This window comes from Paroedura picta, chromosome 1 (assembly GCF_049243985.1).
Source record: "Paroedura picta isolate Pp20150507F chromosome 1, Ppicta_v3.0, whole genome shotgun sequence".
Lineage (NCBI taxonomy): Eukaryota > Metazoa > Chordata > Lepidosauria > Squamata > Gekkonidae > Paroedura > Paroedura picta.
The window spans coordinates 128,449,378-128,464,089 of NC_135369.1; the positions used below are offsets into that span (position 1 = coordinate 128,449,378).

The 14,712-nt window shown below is 43.7% G+C and overlaps 1 protein-coding gene across 2 annotated transcripts in view; it reads left to right on the forward strand.

The window, feature by feature from the left end:
• ASCC3 (activating signal cointegrator 1 complex subunit 3) overlaps positions 1-14,712 on the forward strand; it is a 303,036-nt gene that overhangs the window by 22,891 nt on the left and 265,433 nt on the right. The window lies entirely within an intron of this gene.

The following is a 14,712-nucleotide window of genomic DNA, read 5'->3' on the forward strand; positions in this document are numbered from 1 at the left end:
AAACTGACCAATGGCATGAAGATCCATGGTTCATGATTGTATGTAAATTGTTTTTTTTCCGGAGTTTCTCAGTTCAGCTCTGCCTCTTGTCCCACCATGCCAATCTCGTTCTTTTCTGCTGCTCCAGACAGACAAATGCTCTATCGAGATCTACCCTGCAAGGCGATTGTATGGATGGCGCCCTCCGGCCAAGCTTCTTGCCCTGCTGTGACCCTTGTGAAAGGGTCGTTCGAACCCCACAGTGGCCCCGACCCCCAGGTTGAGAACCACTGATATAAGGGAAGTAGCTTCTTCCTGGAGGCAGGCAGAGTCACTGACGATTTAGATACTGTGAGGGAGGAGCTTCTTTTCAAGCTCCCAGTCTTGGCCTTGTTCCATTCCAACAGCGTCTCTTATTTCCTTTTTCATTATTGTTTTTTATTTCTGTGTTCTTCCCCCACCCCCACCCCCACCCCTGCTATTCTGGTTTGGGATGATGGGACTTGAAGCAGGGCAGCAGGGGAGATTTCCTGAAAGGGATCTATCCCTCACCCCCCCCCCCCACTTCATGCCTTGGAGTGAAAGGGACAGCTACAGTGACTGTAGCCTGTGGGCCAGTAGGTTCACCATTCGCTCCAAAGGTCTGTGGAGCATTGATGGCTGCTGCAGAGGAAATTTTTTTTCCTTCTCCCTCAGGCTCCTGGTATGTACCAAATTGCCTTGTGGTAAGGCGGCAGCAGCAGCAACAACAGCTTTCTCTAGGGAAGCTTCCAAGTAAAGTTAGTGAACCTCACAAAAGGGCAAGTGGGGTGTGGTATGCCCCTCTTTTCCTTCCCATTTGGATTTTTTAAAAGGCAGGGAAATGGTGATGTGGTCAGGCTTCTCAGAGTAGGCTTCCCCTGAGGAGCAGGCCTCTGGCCTTCCTTCCTCCCTCCCTTTCAGCCCATGATTCAAAGGTCACCGAAGCCCCTACTTCTTATCTCTTGGGAGCTAATGTTCAGGCTAATCTACTGGCTTGGATTAAAGCGTAGATGCAAAGAGAGATTGGAAGCCTTTTCCAGTCTTTTGAATTATTCTAGGGCACACAACAGGGTCAGCAAATGCTCACTTCTGGCTCTGGTCCTGAGACAAAGAGGGGAAAGCCAATCTCATTCTCCCTGTCACTCTAAGAGATGTAAGCAGGTTCCATCTACTGATTATGTCTCCAGTGACTGTAGTCCTCTAATGCAGGGGTAGTCAACCTGTGGTCCTCCAGATGTTCATGGACTACAGTTTCCATGAGCCCCTGCCAGCAAACCCTGGCAGGGGCTCATGGGAATTGTAGTTCATGGACATCTGGGGGACCACAGGTTGACTACCCCTGCTCTAATGGGTTAGCGTTCTGATGACTCTGAGTCCTCAAACTATTCCCTCCAATCAGAACACCAGTTTTTTACCAAGTTGCTGGCAGCCCAACCATGTCTTTCACAGATTGGCCAGTCTCTTCTGCATGAATCTTCTGGCTGTTTAGTTGCAACAAATTTTGGGGGGTTTTCAGTTTTTTGCAGATCAGTGGAAGTTATTGCTCAACAATTAATGGGTTCTGGACACAATTTCACATAGCTACTCTTTGGAATTGTAAACCTTTCCCTGCAGCAGATTCATTCATGTGATTTTCAATAAACACATATGCTTCTTAAGGAGATTCAAAATCTGCTGGATATTGGTGCCTTAAAACTGTCTCAGCTATTCAGAAAAAGGGCTTCTTAGCTTCAGTAGATCTGTCAGAGGCCTATTTTCATATACTGATTTGTGGGGAGGGGCCCGAAAAGGCGAGCCTTTCCTTGGTTTGGTGGTAGAGTTGTTGGTTGGTCATTTTGGAGCTATCTTGCCTATGTGTGTTGGCAGTGAAGGGTGATAGGTGGGGATAATGCTAAAATTGTTTGTAGATGTTCTAGATGGGGGACGTTGCAAAGACTAGACAAGATTGTAAGTACCTTTATTTTGCTTAGTTCACCTATATCTCACTTGCAGTGCTGAGTTTGTGCCTTGTAGAAATTATTGTTTCATTAGAGAGAGTCTGCTCATTCCTTACCCACCTGACATGGCTATCCCCCCCCCCCCCGTGGCATCAAAATTGGGCAATCCAATGAGAGAGAATGTCTGAATTTTATCCGGTAGTGGTGATGGTGAGAAGGGAAAGGGGAACAAGGAATGATTTGTCTTCCCCACATTGTGACACTATTATTTACAAAGTTTATTACAGTTCTGGTGAAAAAGCCACAAGCTCTAAAGCAGGTCTCATCTGTGGCTGATTTCAATGTTCATCATGAGTTAGGCTTTATGCCAAATAGTAAAATGGACTGAGCAGGAGACATTCCTCAACAGTTGCTTTTAATTTGTTGAGCTGTGTTGAGAACATGGTATTGTGCAGTCTCACACCAGAGGTTTCATTTATCTTTCATATATATAGAATATAGAATATATAGAATATAAAGCTTATCTGTTCCTCTTAATAAATGGTAAGAGGGTGCTGGGAGGAGCAGGTACTTATCGCCTAATCACAAACCAGGGAGGCTGCCACGGCTGTCCCACCCCTGATCCAATGAATGGCCAATCAGGAGGGATGTCCCGCCCCTACCCGCATCCCCCTCCAACTTCATACACATGGAAGAAGTGCAAGCCCTCTCTACTGCGCTGATGCCCAGAGGTGAACCAGGCAATGAGCTAGCTGGGAGTGAAGGATGGGGCCCTGGGATCATGCTCAGGGGAAGGGCAGTCGCCCAGCCAGTGACTGGGGCCTGGGAGGGAGGGGGACCTATCCTTTGGCTCGCCATCACATGTGGGGGGCCAGGTTGGGAGGTCTGGGAGCTGGGAGGGAAGGGGAGGTGAGCCCCAGCCTAGGCCCCTCCACCTTGGGGAGGCAGGGAAGATGGCCTGGGGGAGAGGGGGACCCATTATGAGAGGCCTAACAACTAGCTGCTCCCAACTCCAAGCCTTGCACTCAGGCAGCTGCACAGGCTAGCTGGGCCTGCTGGCAGGAGGGCAGATGTGCCAGCAAGTGGGAGTTTATTTTTTTTTGGGGGGGGGGTAGCACCCAGGGCTTTCCTGCACTGCCTTTAAGCCTCCTGCTCAGGTGGCTGCATGGGTGGGCGGAGGGGGGAAACTGACCCAGTGTTGCCCATATCGCCTTCAAGCCTCCTCTTCCTTTCTCCCTTCTTTACCCCTTTTCTTTCCTCCCTCCCTCCCTCCACCACCTGGTGATCCTAGCTCCCGTTGTATTCTGTATTTGCCCCAGTACAAGAATAAAAAGGAGGAGTGTTAGAGCTTGTTCATTTTTCAACTCCAGAGAGATTTATGTGGGGAGGGGGTAGGGGGAAGAAACATATTTTAACATGCCCTTTCCTTCTTGGTATGGGATGAAAATAAAATGCTGTGGGCTGGTAAGGCATTGATCTTTGATTGTCCCATGTTTATTAAAGTGCTGGGGCATCCTGTGAAGTCCTGCAGGAGAGCCAGTCACACTATATGTGAATCTATTTCAGGTGCATCTTTTTGTGCATCCGTAAAGCACACAGGCAGTTTACCAGTTTATTCCTTCCTATCTCTCTATGGATTTCTGAAGTATACATATGTTACTGTAGCTCCCTCTTCTGACATTCTTCAGTAGTTTTGATTTTAAAAATCCTTGCAGGGGAGAAAGAAAGTGCTTGGTTGGTTAGATCTGAGGGTGCATTTGTATGAACTGAAGACATTTTTGTCGCTGCAAGAGTTGTCCATGATTTTCATAGATCTTTCTCTCAAGATATAACCTCTCACCCCTTAAATAAGAAGCTGTAACAATCTAGTGGGAATGTGTCATTACAGACCAGGATCCCCATACCAGAATGAGCCATGGTCCAAGGTGTCATCAATATGTGGATGACACCCAGCTCTATCTCCTGATGGATGGCCGGCCGGACTCCCCTCCCAGTAAAATTTGCCAATTGTTTGGAAGTAGTGGCTGAATGGCTCAGGCAGAGTCACCCAATACCCCCTCCAAGATGGAGGTTCTGTGTCTGGGGGGAAGGGGACAGGATCAAGCAGCATATTTCCCTTGCTTGGATGGGGTACAGTTAACACCTGCACCAATCGCTAGGAATTTGGGGGTGATCTTTGATGCCTCCCATACCATGGAGGTTCAGATCACGAAGGTAGCCCATACAGCGTTTTTCCATCTTGGCCAAGTTCGGCTACTAGAGCCCAACTGTCCTCAGACCACCTGGCCACTGTGATCCATGCAACGGTCACTTCCAGACTCGACTTCTGTAATTCACTCTATGCGAGCGCACCCTTGGCTTTGACCCAGAAACTTCAGCTGGTTCAGAATGTGGCTGCCAGGGTCCTTACTAGGACTCCTTAGAGGGCTCACATTTAGCCAGTATTGAAACAATTGCACTGGCTACCAGTCTGCTTCTGGATCAAGTTCAAGGTTTTGGTTTTAACCTTCAAGGCTATACACGGCCTGAGTCCTACCTATCTGAGGGACCGTTTGTCTGCTTATGCCCATTGCAGGGGTCTCCGCTCTGTGGGTAGGAATCTTTTGGTTATCCCGGGCACCTGGAAAATCTGCCTGGCCTGGATCAGGGCCAGGGCCTTTTTGGCCTTGGCACCTGACAGGTGAAACGAGCTCCTGGAAAAGCTAAGGGCCCTGATGGAGTTGTGTAAGTTGTACAAGGCCTGCAAGATGGAGCTTTCCACCAGGCATTTGCTTGAGGCCGGAAGGGGGGTGTTGACCAGAATTTGATCAGGGGACCCACCCTAGCTGATCATCCCTGTAATGTAATAGCAACTAGTGCTGACTTATTTGGCTGGATTTAGTAGATTATATTGGGGCAGTTTCTTTCCGCCATCTTGTGGGTTACTATATGTATTGTTACTGTTTTAATGGGGGTTTTATGGGGTGATTGTTTATGGTTTTAATTGTTAGTCACCTTGAGGTGACAAAAGTCGTGAGGCAGGCTATAAATCCAAGTATGTATGTATTAATAAATAAATGTTATATTGATACTATTTAGAAGGTAATGGATTATTATCAAAAACATTTTAAAATATAATAATTTAATACAAGTGCTTGTAAATTTATAGTTCATATTATATTTGTAGGTTGTGCAATTTGCTGTTACTTAGATACATACACAAAGAATTGTTGAAAAACATAAAGTATGGTGGCTTTGCTTTATTACGTTTCAAAATTGTACTTTTTATATTTGTATAACTAAGTGAAAAGTTGTAATGCACTGTATTAATAATTTTCATTTAATGTTCAAGACTTGATACTGAGGAAGGATTATCTACTGAAAATGGTATTACCTGGAAACCATTTCGGCAGAAGTCCTGCTGAATAAAACCAACATAAAGAAAGGACACTATTTTAGTGAAATATTCTTTATTGTGGATTGCCATCAGGATAGGTCTGTTTCTTCTCTTGGTACTAATGTAGACCATCCTACTTTGTTCTTGTGGTATCAGATTAATGACAGAATAAGGAAATACTTCTTTACTCAATTAATTGTTGAGTAGTTGTGGTGTTCACTGTCAAGAGATGTAGTGATGACTACATGCATAGATGGCTTTAAGATGAATATAGCTTTTTTCTGATGCACATGAGATACACTCTCAGCACAGAATTAAATAATAGGGAAGAGTGGTGACCTTAGATACATATTGTAGGAGGGGGGTCTCCAAAAAGTATAAAATGTATATATATTGGTTGGAGCCATAATTTACAGATCCCATTTAACCACTCAGCTACACTTCATAAATAGTTGAATATAGGCAACTATTCTGGCAGCTGTGTGAAACACTGTGCTGGACTAAATGGACCACTGGAGTGATGTAAAAGGGGCTCTTGTGTTCTTATTGTAAGGCAGCTTTTGTGGCTGAATTCTCTCATGATAGAACTATATGTGAGTCACTTACATAGTTCAGCCCTTGCTTTTTCACTGGAAAAGCAGTTGTGTTCAGCAATTATAGACAAGCACCGGATAATCCCATTTTAGTGCTCCTTCAAAATAATTGATTATGACAATTTCATACTGCAAACTCTTTAATGCCTTAGTTGGTTTCAGATTCTTGACAGAGTCACACACAAAGTCTTTGGAGCCTGGTCTTGGCTTCCCTTTCCTTTCTAGTTGTGTCTCAAGTGGTACTAGCTCCCTCATGCTGGGAGTCAACATGCTCTAAGAACTTCACTTACTATAATGTCATCAATATATCAAATTTTTTATTAGAATAAGAAAGCTGAGGTTTTGTGACTACTGTATTTTTCACTGCTGAGTGATGTTTAATTGTTTCTCCTCAATTTAACTTTTGCATCCTGCTGTTTCTGCATGTTCTTTGTTTATAGTAATTGTAAGCTTCATTTGGCAGAGAACATCTCTGTTACAAATCTGTACATTGTCTAGAGAATTGAAGTCCTGCCCTATAGGTTTGAGGCTCCACTAGTCAGCATTCTGAATAGTAAGTCCTTGTTAAGTCACTAATAAAAATGAATACACAGCCCATCCCCTATCAAAATCACTGTGTCTTATTTACACCCAGTATTGGCTTTGCTAACATAATTACTGGTATTGGCTTTAGAGTACATGTGTGACAATGTGTCTTACATGTGATTAAAACAATGAAATACAGATGCTGCTTGCATTACATTCTGGTTGAATACATAGTTTTAAACCAGTGGTTTCTCAATCCCTGTTTAAGAGGTATTATAGCCTCAGAACAAGGGTTCAGCCTGACACCTGACGACATCACAGGTATGATACCGCTTAATCTAGTGTGGCTGAATGTTATTTGTCAGTTGAAGTTGAACTTTAACTGCTTCAGAACAGTATAATTACTTGACACTCTTTTTCCTTTATAAGAAACAATCAGACAATCACTCCGCCAACCAAAAACAGCCTTTTACCACCATAGACAGATTTGAGAAAGAGCTATCAAGCTGTCAGACCTTTCTGTGTCTCAACTTGGCTAAGCCATCTTGTGTTGACTGAAATTGAATGGCAGTATCTACTCCTGATGATGCCTCCCCATCAATTCCTTTAACTCAGCTTTGCAAAGAAAATTAGATTCTAACCCTGAACCTATAAACTGTGGCTTCTTGGAAACTGTTCAGTGCCTCATGGAAATAATACCATCAGATTGCTAGTCAGCATAATTTGTAATTAGAACAATGACTATCTGATCACTTGTAAATCTCCAACTTTTAGTCTTGATTGATTAATACAATCTGGGCAAATGTGTTTGCTCAGGTTAATCTTACTGCCAGTCCAAGAACTTCACTTTTAGTGTCACAAAAACCATACCCAGCAGTCTCTCTTAATCATGACCCCAGTGCAAAAAGCAATACAAGAGAACTGGAGTTCCATTATTCATGGCTGGAATACTTTTTTGGCTGGCCTATTCTAGACATTTTCCCCTAACTAAATGCGTTGAACCCTCAGGACATTCCTTTATGAGCATCAAGGGACCTGGAGGCTACACTAATGTGTGGCAAACTGCCAGGTTTAGTTGGATATCCAACTGAGCTATTAAACTGTGATTAAGGCAAGTAACAGTGAAGATAGAAATGCATCCTGAGAGTCAAGAGGGAAAATTCTGAGGCAGCAGTCTCAATTTGCAAACCATGATTTGCAGGAACTCAAAATATGAGGATATGAATTCTTGTTTGGAAATATATATTTACCAGGGGCCAAGCCTGTTGCATTCAGGAATACAATGGGCATTAGGGTGGTGATGTGGAAGAACTCTGTGGACGGCCTCTTCCTCCCCCCCAGGACCTGGGAAATCTGCAGGCAGCTGTTAAGGAACTCACCAGCAGAGATAGCTTTCAAGTGGCAGGGATCTGCAGCCTCCAAGCCTCAGAGGGAAGTGGAAGGAGGGGGTGGTGGTGGTCAGGGGTGGAGGGCAGAATGTGATTGGCTGGCTGTTGGACTAGACAGGCAAGCCAGTTGGAGGAGGCAGCACTCAGGGCGGGACAGCCACCCCAAGTGGTTATTAAGCCATGAGACACACTCCTCCTCCAAGGCCTTACCAGAAATATTGTTGAACAGATAGTGCCAGGTGGACAAATACGTGTCTTCTTTTCAGAAGTTATTTTGGTGAAATACAGTAAACAAAGCAGGATTAGATTTAGGACAAACATTCTCTCTGTGCATTTTTAAAGCCAATTAGAACAAGGAGTTCAGAATCTAACATTTACCAGTTAAGTATATCATATGCCTTGGAGGAAGGAGATAAGCTTTAACCCTTTGTGTTGCTGATCTTACTAGTTACACCATGTAGGAGAAGTGAATAGAAATTCATTTAGGAGTGACCAGTTATTCTCCAAGCAATTAAAAGTCACTTCCTATCTGTCCTCCATGATGCTGGGCCCAAGAGGGGTATCCTATAAATTTAAATTATAAATAAGAAGACCCATTCTGATATCAGCATTGCTATGGGTCTCTTCTGGGGAAAACACAGAAGCAACTATATATTTTTCCTCTGTAGTCCAATCTACAATTTGAAGTGGTTAGGGTTGGGTTTGCTTTTGGAAAATAGCTGGGGAAAGGTTTTCCCACTTGAGCAATGTACACATGCTTGGAAATGCTGTACTTCAGTTCCAGTTGCCATTTTAGGACTGGCTCCCACCTAGCTGCCATTTTATGATGGGTAGCTCCCAAGGCTCTTAAAAAAAATCAAGTCATTCCCCAAACATGAAGTATTCCTTCTCCAGATATAAAAATCATTCTACACTTAGTCTGCAAAGGGTTTGAGATTCAGCTTTGCTGAACTGATCCACTAAATAAAATAAAAGGCATTTTCTGACAAAACATAGGAGTCTCACATGGAAAGTTTCTTGTAAGTCAGGGCAGCATTGACTTAGGCTTAAAGCAGACCTATAGAAATTTGGTAGACAAGAGTCTGATATAATGTGTGAAGTGAATATGGGGGTGAGAGGAATGGAAACCTTATTTTATTATCTGATTTCTATAACGCCGTTCCATATGGCTCAGGGCGATTTACATACAGCATCAAGAAGGGGATACATGGAACAAACATATAACATAGTCAAATACAACAATAGTAGTTCTAAATAACACAATTTCAGTAATCTTAAACAACAATATAACAGGAACAGGAACTTAGCTAAGGCCCTTGGAGAGGTCAGACTGGATCAGGGCATGGAGGGGATGTCTGAGGGGGACCTGTGGTCAGTCTCAGGCAAATGCCTGGTGGAGGAGCTCCCTTTTGCAGGCCATGTGGAAGTTCAGGTAGGGCCCTGATCTCTTTAGGGAGCTTGTTCTACCAGGTAATGGCCAGGACAGAAAAGGCTCTGGCCCTCGTTGAGGACCAATATACTTCTTTGGGGCCAGGGATCACCAGTCGGTTGGCAGTGATGGAGTGTAATGCTCTTTTGGGGGATAGGCGGAGAGATGGTCTCTTAGGTACACTGGGCCCAGACCGTGTATGGCCTTGAAGGTAACAACCAAAACCTTAAGCGTTATCCAGAATTTAATTGGGAGCCAATTGAGTTGTTGAAGTACAAGCTGGATTTGAGATCTCCACGGTGTATTGGTGAGAACCCTGGCCACTGCGTTCTGCACCAATTGCAGTTTTTGGGTCAAGGATAACAGTAGGCCTGCATAGAGCGAGTTGCAGAAGTCCAGTCTAGAGGTGACCATTGCATGGATCATTGTGGCTAGGTGTTCTGGTGCCAAGTAGGGTGCTAGTAGCTTGGCTTTGCATAGGTGGTAGAAGGCCTGCCGTGCTACTCTTGTGACCTACGCCTCCATGGAGAGGAAGGCATTGAGGATTACACCCAGGGTTCTGATGGACTGGGCTACTGCTAGACGCACTCCATCCAGGTTGGGGAGGCACGCTTCTTCGCTTGGTCCCTTCTTACCCAGCCACAAGACCTCCATCTTTGAAGGGTTGAGCTTCAGATAACTCTGTTTGAGCCATTTTGTCACTTCTTCCAGGCAGCTGGCTAAGGTTTCTGAGGGGGCGGTCATCCATCAGGAGGAAGAGCTGGGTATCAACTGCATATTGGTGGCAACCTAGCTCAAACCTCCATACCAGCTGAGCAAGAGGGTGCATGAAGATGTTAAATAAAATAGGAGAGAGGACTTCTCCCTGTGGGACTCCACATGTGAGCTGATGATGGTTGTATACTTTCTCTCATATTTCAACCCTTTGTCTATGACCTTGGAGGAAGGACATAAGCCATTTGAGAGCTGTCCTTGCCGGCATCGGCAAGGCAGTGAGCTAGGAGCTCATGATCTACAGTGTCAAATGCTGATGACAGATCTAATAGTATAAGCGTGCTGACCCGCCTTGGTATAGCTGGTGACGGAGGTCATCTGTCAGGGTGACTAGTGCTGTTTCTAGCCCATAGCCAGGCCGGAAATGAGTCAAGGGATGAAGTTTCTTCCAGGAATGCTGATATTTGGTCCAGTGCAGCCCTTTCAACTAACTTCCCCAGAATGCTAAGTGCGAGACAGGGTGGTAATTGTCAGGCTTCTACGGGCCTTCCTGTATCTGCTACTTAGTACCCTGCAGCCCTTCCCCACTAGTACTTTTCTTCAAGTGGGCTGACTTTCAGGAGGACTAAGAGAAAAAGTGAAACTGAGAAACAGAAGTTTGTGCAATCAGTTGGAGGAAGGATTCTACATTCATGAATCCCTTTGGCTTATTGAGATGAATTCCCTCTGTTTTACTGTATTATTGGAAAAGATCTAGATTTGATCTCAAGGATATGTTCCTGAGCATTACATTACATCAGTGTGGCTACAGTAGTTAAGGTTAGCGTATATTTTAGGTCAGGGGCACCAGTAGGAAAGCAAGTGGAGCAGGGGCTCAGGCAGCGGTGGCGATGTCCCTTGGCAAAAGACTACCCCCCCCCCCGGGCCTCAGTAAAATTGTCAAGCGTTGACCGGTCCCCGGTGATAAAAAGATTGGGGACCACTGTTTTAGGCTAATCTTAAGAAAGGGTTGTATGGCTGATATCTTGAGAACCAGTGCAATCTAGTGATTCGCAAATTGGACTGATGGTTAACAGTGTACATCCTAATGGTGGAAACCTAAAGATCTGTGTACAACTGATATATGCATGACTCTCTTAAATGCCTGTTATTTCAATTGAGGGAACAGACTCCTGCTGTTGAAATGAAACAGAAATCTGTTCCAAGTAAGGGAGCAATGGGTGTACTTTGTTTCAATAAATTCTACTGGAGTGTTGTTATCTAGTCTTTTCAGTTTTCATCAATCACTTTACCTTTGTGATATCCCTCAAAATACGTAACATATAGGGTGCTTTCATATGAGTTCTTTAACCCACTTTGACATCTGAAAGATTTTAAAAAGGTTTTATGCTTCTTAAGGATGAAATGCAGCCAGTGAAGACTTAATTGAAGTTTTTCTGTTTTGATCCAGTATTTTTGTTGTGCTTTATCGTTTCGATGTGTGAAATCTTTTTTTTTTTTTAAACTGCTTCTCTTCAGAAGTCCAAGTGAGCTTAAAGAGCCTGTGTGAAAAAACCTAAGTTGTTAGGGAGAAATAGAACTGGGTGACATTTGCATATTGATGGTGCCTCACTCCAGGCTCCCAGACAATCACTCCTTGTGGCTTTGTGCAAGTGTTAAACAGCATGGGATTCAGAGCAGAGCACTGTCAGACCCTGTAGCATAAATGCTAGAATGCTACACAGCTGTCTTTCAGCACAACCTTTTGAAAAAAACCCTGTCTTATAGAAGTAGAACCACTGAAACATGGTGCCCCCTGCTCCCAATTTAGCCAGCGTTTCTAGAAGGGTATCATGGCTGATGGTAGTAAAAGGTGCCAAGAAATTCAGGGGAATGAACAGACATGCACTTTCAAACTAACTAATAACTAATAAATAGAGAATATGCACAATAATTATCTAGGCAATAATCAAGTAGTTGGGAGCGGGTGGGTGGCAGCTTGAGAGGAACAGGGAGATGAATTCTGTAGAGTTATTAATATTTATATGTATCTATTTTAACTTTTAAAGGTAAATCTACTTTAATCAGCACTTCGAAAACTATTTTATAAAAATAATAATAAGAAGAGTTGGTTTTTATATGCCGCTTTTCTCTACCCCAAAGGAGTCTCAAAGCGGCTTACAGTTGCCTTCCCTTTCCTCTCTCCACAACAGACACCCTTTGAGGTGGGTGAGGCTGAGAGAGCCCTGATATTACTGCTCGGTTAGAACAGTTTTATCAGTGCCATGGAAAGCCCAAGGTCACCCAACTGGCTACATGTGGGGGAGTGCAGAATTGAACCTGACTCACCACATTAGAAGTCCGCACTCCTAACCACTACACCAAATTGCTTTCTATATTAAAGAAATATCTGTATAAGAATTCATCTTTCAATTTTAATGTAAAGCATTTTTTGTTTTGAGAAATGTCTTTCACAAGGAAATAAAAAGGTACCAGATTTTCATGGTTCTTTATATTGCAGCACACAAAATATATGAAAATCTTGCGTGTGCCATTGTTTACAGTAGCGGAAAGATTGGCTTTTAATTGTCACAGACCAGATGCTTCCAAATCTTACTCTTCAGCCTACCCATGCTCCCTGCTGGCATGCTACTCTAAAACAACATCCAGGGATTAGTTTCTCAATATTAGCTGCTGCCCTTTCTCTCTCTCTCTCTCTCTCTCTCTCTCTCTCTCTCTAGATGAATCTGCATCCAGGACTCCCAGATGCTTTCCAGCTGCTGCTTTTCTTCCTGGTTGAAACAGAACCAAAAGATTCTCAGAGCACTAAAATCACAGCTTTCCTCCCAACCATTGATCAACTATATAATCAATTGGTTTATTTTGAAATGTCAGTTAAGAAAAAATTGTGATTAATAATTTTTTATTTTTTTTTCCAAAAAAGAAAATTCTTTGCCCATACCCTAATGTTAGATTTTACTTCAAGTATGCCGTTAACAGCATGTACAATTCAGTCTAGCTATAAACCTTAAAAGCTACCACAGTGAAATTTTTGGGGTTCATTATATTGGACCTGAAAAATATTAGTGTTTTCCAGGGCCATTCCACACATCTAAGAACATAGCGTTAAGCCAATGTAATTGCTCAATACTATTAAAAAGCAGCCCCCTCCATTTTCACCACCTTGCATTCTTGCTTTCTTCTCACACTTTTTTACACTTCCTGGCACTCCACACGGCTGAATAAAATGGCAGAGGAGAGGGACTTGCTATACCTGCAAATCTCCCCCTGCTTTCCAATCATGGCAGCCAGCCAATCACCTTTCTCCCAGCTTTATAGGGCAAGCAATCTTTTTTAAAAATTAAAACTTCTCCATTGCTATACTTATGCATATAATCATAGATGCATAGTGCATAGTTTAATGCCACCCCGTTTTTGAATTATTATACCTGATGAAGATCAACAAAAGTGATTATTTTCCTGATTATTTTGGGTGGGGAGGTTGAGAGGCATGCTTTGTGTGCCAACTAGTGGGTGGAATTTTTTTTCTTTGCCTGGATCAAGCAACACATATTCGTTGCTCCAGGCAGCTTGCTACAACATAAATTAATTAAAAAGCCCTGTTCCAGGGAGAAGAGAAAGGGAGGTGGGCACAAGGGCTGGTGCTGGAGATGGAGATCACGCTACTTTTGGCCACTTTGGTTACGCACAGCTATTTCACTAGTGGTTGCTGGTTGGTCTCCTCCCGCTCGTGCAACATAGTTGGGGGAATACACTTTATGCGATCCACTTTAAAATGGAGGATGTAGCTGCCAGTTTGCTGCTGGAACACTAGGTGCTGACGACACCGTGTAAAGCATTTTTAAAAAGAAGCAACTGCAAGTGGTTTCTCAGTGGAACAGGCTTCCTCGGGAGGTGGTGGGTTCTCCATCTTTGGAAATTCTTAAACAGAGGCTGGATAGCCATCTGACAGAGAGGCCAATTCTGTGAAGATTCAATCAATTGGCAGGTTACAGTGGATGAGATATAGGGTTGTGAGTGTCCTGCAAAGTGCAGGGGGTTGGATTAGATGATCCAGGAGGTACCTTCCAACTCTATGATTCTATGAGTAAGAGGTAACCCTTTCACTACATTTTCTGGGTGTGGAATGGCCTCCAGTATTCCCAAATCAGAAAATGTTCAGGAAAGCTGATTTTTTTTTCTGGCCACAGCTGATCCTGTGGATTAGAGTTCTCTCCACGTGATGGGCTTGGGATCTGTGGAGGGCTCCATTTGTGGCCTGCTGGGTGGCCCAATTTTAATTGTCCCCCACAGAGCCCTAAACAGCTGATCCTGCAGAGAGAACTCTTTGCACAGGCTTAGTTTGGAGTCTGCAGGGGGCCTGGTTTGGAGAGCCCCCCAACTGGCAACCATTTTAGCAACCCTTTTGCTTTCCTTCCTTTGGAAGGGAGGAAATAAAGTAAGGGCTTAAATGTCTGCTGATAATTTAAATTTAACAACTGACTCTCAGGCCTATTAAGCGGTTCATTTTAAATAGCCAGCAGCCATTTCAGGGATTAATTTTGATTTCCTCCTTCCAAACAGCAGTCTCTTTCACTTCCCTGTGCTTTGAAGGGGGGAATGAAAGGGAGGGTAAATGGTTGCTGACCATTTAAGTTTAACAGCTGACTGATGCTAGGTTTAAAGACCTGCAGCCATTTCAGTAATCTCTTTTGCTGACTCCTGCTTGGAAGTGTATTTGTGGAGCAGGGAACAAAATGGACATCAGATT